Source organism: Asparagus officinalis, chromosome 3 (assembly GCF_001876935.1).
Source record: "Asparagus officinalis chromosome 3, Aspof.V1, whole genome shotgun sequence".
Taxonomy (NCBI): domain Eukaryota; kingdom Viridiplantae; phylum Streptophyta; class Magnoliopsida; order Asparagales; family Asparagaceae; genus Asparagus; species Asparagus officinalis.
The window spans coordinates 45,115,646-45,121,564 of record NC_033796.1 but is presented as its reverse complement, the minus strand read 5'-3'; positions in this window follow the sequence as shown (position 1 = coordinate 45,121,564).

The following is a 5,919-nucleotide window of genomic DNA, read 5'->3' as shown; positions in this document are numbered from 1 at the left end:
ATCGTCGACGGCCGGAATTGGGATTAGAAACCCTAACCCTAGTTCGACGTCGGTTCTTCTGGGAGGAAGGGGAAAGCGCGGGAGGCGATGAATGAGAGCGTGGAGGAATTTGATGGGGAGAGAGAGGGGCAGGGGGAGGTTGGGATTCGGAAGGGCTATTTTTGTCTGAGGGTGAATGTAATTTCAAAATATTTTTGGAAATAGATTAAGTTTTGGAGACTTGGAGCGTACGGACGGGTCATGATAGGGATCGGTTGGGATTCGGAGCTGTTTGGTAGAAAAAAAAAAGGAAATTAAAACACCCATACGCCACCCATGTGAAGGTGTTTAATTTTCTTTTATTGTATTTATTGAGAGAGAAAAAAATATTGTGTATGTGAGACTCACCAACTAGTAAGATAATAGTGTCATCGGTTATAAATTTAAGGAAACATATTTCCTCCCAAAAAGTTATGAAATAGACTTACAAACATGTAAATTAGTCCCACAACTTATTTCTCATAAGTAATCTCTCAAACTTAGGTTTTTATGAAATGAACCAAACAACTCCTAAAGTTAGCGTAAGGAGGGAGGATTACCCTGCGCTCAACACGTATGTTGGGATTCTAGATAACGGATTTTGTATGATCCGTTATGAGTTCATTGGATTTGAATGAACAGTTGGCTAAAGATTACATTCACGAATCTTTAGGACGGATATAGAAAAGAAAATTTTATTACAATTTAAAAATTGCCAAAAATAATTTCTCTATTGTAATTTCTTTTGGAAGGTTCTTATTTTATTAATGACAAGTGAAGAGGCACGTGAGTGCTTCACTTAATAGCACCAAACTGAGTAAGTACATAACTATTCTGCATGTTGGATAGCAGGTTCCTAATATGTTTCCCAATTTGTTTTGGTAACAGGTTATTTGGATTCCAAATATGTATTCCAAATATGTTTTGGTAACATGATTCCAAATATGTTTTGTTAATAGGTTATTAAGATTCCTAATCTGTTTTGTTTTTTGTTTTAGAATTCCTATTATGTTTATGATTTTAGGATTTTTAGTGCTCACATTAACATAAACTTTTTTATGCCATAATGTGTACATAAATTTCGTCTAGGTAAGATTTCCTCTTTATTGGGAATTTTTATAAGCCAATCTGTATGAGTCACTCTTTTTAAAAAAAAATTGTGGCGTTTGAGTATTGATTAGACATTGATGTGGAACGTCCATTTTGCATTTTATTACCTGTTTGGTTGGAAGTTGAGCCTATAGAATTTTAAATTCATGAGATAAATCTTTGTTATTATCATTGTAAGTACTTAATAAACATAGTTTAATTTTGTAGAAGAAAATATATTTTAGACAACCCTATTTCAAAATGCCACAATAACTAATAGGGAAAAATGTGTCCAGGCCCCAAAAGCAGAATGTTCATGTGACCCGCCCCCTTGTATTTTGCCCCATGTGATTCAGCCCCAAAAAGTACCATTTAATATTTTAAGGCCCCTCCACGTCAGCAGTATAAAAAAAGAGATTGTATTTTGAAAAAAAACCCGAAATTACCCCTCCACTTATCTTCCCTAGACGTCTGGTCCACAAACTACATGGAAAGTCACGCCCATTAATGCAATCTGATGGAAAAAATAGAGGGAAATTTCCCGCCCTTTTTTGAACTCTATCATGAGCAATAACTGATGTTAGTTCTAAGTTATTTAATGTTAGTTCTAAGTTATTTAATGTTAGTTCTAACTTATTTTATGTTAGTTCTAACTTATTTTATGTTCATGTTAGTTCTAATGTTAGTTCTAAGTTATTTAATGTTTGTTCTAACTTATTTTATGTTGTTCTATGTTAGTTCTAATTTAGTTCTGACTTATTTAATGTTAGTTCTACTTCCAGCTAGTGTTGGTTCTAATATAAGCGTTAGTTCTAGTGGCTATATTAGTTCTAGTTGAGCTCCTGTTAGGACTGACACGATACCTGTTAGAATTGATACTGGAGAAGCTAGAACTAACACATCATCAAGTAGAAGTAATATGACATTTAGACCTAACAATTACGCTGGAACTAACGACTTAAATAAATTAGAACTAACACGATACCAGTTAGAACTAACACTAGAGAAGCTAGAACTAACACATCATTAAATAGAACTAACATGGCGTTTAGACCCAACAATTACGTAGAACTAATGACTTAAATAAATTACAACTAACACGATATCTGTTAGAACTAACACTAGAACTAACACATTAAATAAATTAAAACTAACACGAGCTGGTAAAAATTAGAACTAACCACATTAGTTCTAATTTATACAAAGTTAGTTCTATTTTATAACAAGTTAGTTCTAATTTTATACCATGTTAGTTCTAATTTTATGCCACGTTAGTTCTAATTTATGCCAAGTTAGTTCTAATTTATACAAGTTAGTTCTATTTTATAACAAGCTATCTCTAAATTATACAATGTTAATTCTATTCTGGAGCGTGTTAGTTCTAATCTATACCATGTTAGATCTATTCTGTAGCGTGTTAGTTCTAATCTGCACAGTGTTAGTTCTATTCTGTAGAGTGTTAGTTCTAATCTGCACAGTGTTAGTTCTATTCTGTAGAGTGTTAGTTCTAATCTGCACAGTGTTAGTTCTATTCTGTAGAGTGTTAGTTCTAATCTGCACAGTGTTAGTTCTATTCTGTAGAGTGTTAGTTCTAATCTGCACAGTGTTAGTTCTATTCTGTAGAGTGTTAGTTCTAATCTGCACAGTGTTAGTTCTATTCTGTAGAGTGTTAGTTCTAATCTGCACAGTGTTAGTTCTATTCTGTAGAGTGTTAGTTCTAATCTGCACAGTGTTAGTTCTATTCTGTAGAGTGTTAGTTCTAATCTGCACAGTGTTAGTTCTATTCTGTAGAGTGTTAGTTCTAATCTGCACAGTGTTAGTTCTATTCTGTAGAGTGTTAGTTCTAATCTGCACAGTGTTAGTTCTATTCTGTAGAGTGTTAGTTCTAATCTGCACAGTGTTAGTTCTATTCTGTAGAGTGTTAGTTCTAATCTGCACAGTGTTAGTTCTATTCTGTAGAGTGTTAGTTCTAATCTGCACAGTGTTAGTTCTATTCTGTAGAGTGTTAGTTCTAATCTGCACAGTGTTAGTTCTAATCTGTAGAGTGTTAGTTCTATTCTGCACAGTGTTAGTTCCGTTCTGTAGAGTGTTAGTTCTAATCTGCACAGTGTTAGTTCTATTCTGTAGAGTGTTAGTTCTAATCTGCACAGTGTTAGTTCTAATCTGTAGAGTGTTAGTTCTATTCTGCACAGTATTAGTTCGTGGAACTAACATTAACACTTTGGCTACTTGGTCTAGTGGTAAAGCTTGGGAATTTGGAGAGGAGGTTAGGAGTTCAAGCCCATGCAACTACAATATATATTTAAAGGTCTTTGATTGGGCCTTGGGCCTAACATTCCAGCCCTTAGAACTAACATTGAGTTCTTTGTTAGTTAGCCCAATGTTAGTTCTAGCCATTAGAACTAACATTCCAGCCCTCTTGGGCTCTTTGTTAGTTCTAGCCATTAGAACTAACATTCCAGCCCTTAGAACTAACATAACAGCCCTTAGAACTAACATTGGGCTCTTTGTTAGTTCTAGCCATTAGAACTAACATTCCAGCCCTTAGAACTAACATAACAGCCCTTAGAACTAACATTTATAGTTCTAATTTTCCTTGACCCCCCCTTTCAAATTCACAGGTTCTTAGATTCTTTAGTCGACTTTTAATCACATTATCTTCAATTTTTAGCTAAATGTCGATATGTCTGAAGATTCAATGTGAGCTTTTGAATTTCTGCTGTTAATCTCTTATACAAAACTCTGTCAATCACCAAATCACACAAGAAAAAGGCATTAAAGAAAAACCCAAACTGCTGTTCAAGAATCCAAGGAGATCTCATTTCAATTAAATGAAAGAGAAAAACTACAAAAATCCAATATCGATTCCCTTCATAAATTACAAGAAAACAAGAGCACTATCTTGATTAAGACATTGATTTGGGTAAAGATATTCCGTAACCTAGAAAGGGGAGAACAACGATGCATCAGACCAAAGCTCCAGGCTCCGTCAGCTCGCGGGTCCCCGGACCATGTTCCGTGTTTGTTGTTGAACCCGCGTTCACGAGCTGTTTCTAAGATGACTCCCCGACCTCCGACTCCATGACCACCGTCCTCGCCTTCGCCTTCCATGACCTCCTCAGTCTGATCATTTTCAGCGGCCATGACGGAAGTGAGAGAGAAGGAGAAGCTGAGAGATAGAGTGGAGAGAGAGAGAGAGAGAGAGAGAGAGAGAGAGATGGGATGGGGTTAAAGGGATGGGCGCAGTTACCAAGCTCAATCAAATCAAAGGGTAAATTTGTAACTTTTGTTGGGTTTTTCTCAGGATCTGGTACTTTGGGGCCTTAACACAAATACAATGTGTATTTGGGGCTGAATCACATGGGGCAAAATACAAGGGGGCAGGTCACATGAACTTTCTGCTTTTGGGGCCTGGACACATTTTTCCCTAACTAATAAGAGCTTTTCCCTTTTCGCCTAAATCTATACGTATGATAGTAATCTTTTAGCTAGTTTGGTGAAAACTGCATCTTGAAATGATTCATTTATTTGAATTCTTGGTTGACTGCGACTATATAAGGTGGGTAGCTACCTTCACATGGGAAGAGATCTTTCAATTTCTATATGTCTTTTATTCAAGTTGAGTTTACCAACAAATTTTCGAATTAAGCCCATTCCGAATTTTTTAAAAAAATTTTGACCTTATCCTCTTTTTTTACAAGAATCGACCCATTTTGGAGCCACGTCAAAGTGAGCCACGTCAGCATCGTGGCTCCAAAGCGGGCCGATTTTTTTTTAATCGCGTTACTAAATAGTCAAGGTTGCCGACCCCGACTATTTAGTCCGCCCTGACTAATATACATGCTAAATTAGTCGGAGTTGGCAACCCCGACTAATTTAGCACACTGTTTAATTAGTCGAAATTGAGAACCCCGACCAATTCAAAAGACTTTTTTCTAAACTTTTTTCTTTACAAATAAAAGATATGCAGGTATGAAAAAGGTACTTTTTGTCCACTTACCTTAAACAATTGAGAACGAAAAAGCTGGAGGGCTAGATATTTTAACGTCCTTTTCCTTAACTAAGTTTTTGTCTGCAGTGGGCTACCAGCTATTAGTAGTTAGGTCTCATACATGTGCCCTATATTAGAAAAAGACTTTCAAATTGGTCGGGGTTCCCAACCCCGACGAATTAGAAAGCGTGCTAAATTAGTCGGGGTTGCCAACTATTTAGCAACGCCGATTATACAGGGTCCTAAATAGTCGGGGTTGGCAACCCCGACTATTTAGTAACACAATTAAAAAAAATCGGCCCACTTTGGAGCCACGATGCTGATGTGGCCCCAAAGTTGGTTGATTCTTGTAAAAAAAGGGGATATGGTCGATTTTTTTAAAAAAATTTCGGAATGGGTTTAATTCGAAAAATTGTTCTTGAGTCTACCTTCACATGGGAAGAGATCTTTCAATTTAAGATGTCCTTTGAACAAGTTGAGTAGCGACTCTTTTTAGGTAAGGAAGCTCCTTCTTCGTCAATTGTTTTCTCTTTTTTATTGCAATTTCGATGAGTTTATTTTTGCCTCTATTGCTTTGTAATAAATCATATTTGGAATGAGTAGAATTACTTGGTCCATTTTTATGTTTATTTTGGATAAGTTTAAGTTTTGTGTGTCCTTCATCTAAAACACTTTCGCTTTTATGTTTTTTTTTAATAACAAGCTTTGATCTTTTGCAACCACCATTTCAATGTTCAAAGTAGGGAGATTATCTTCTGCCTTTTCTTTTATGTGTTGCTTTTTTCTAGAGTAATAAGCTTCCCTCCTTTTTGAATAACAAA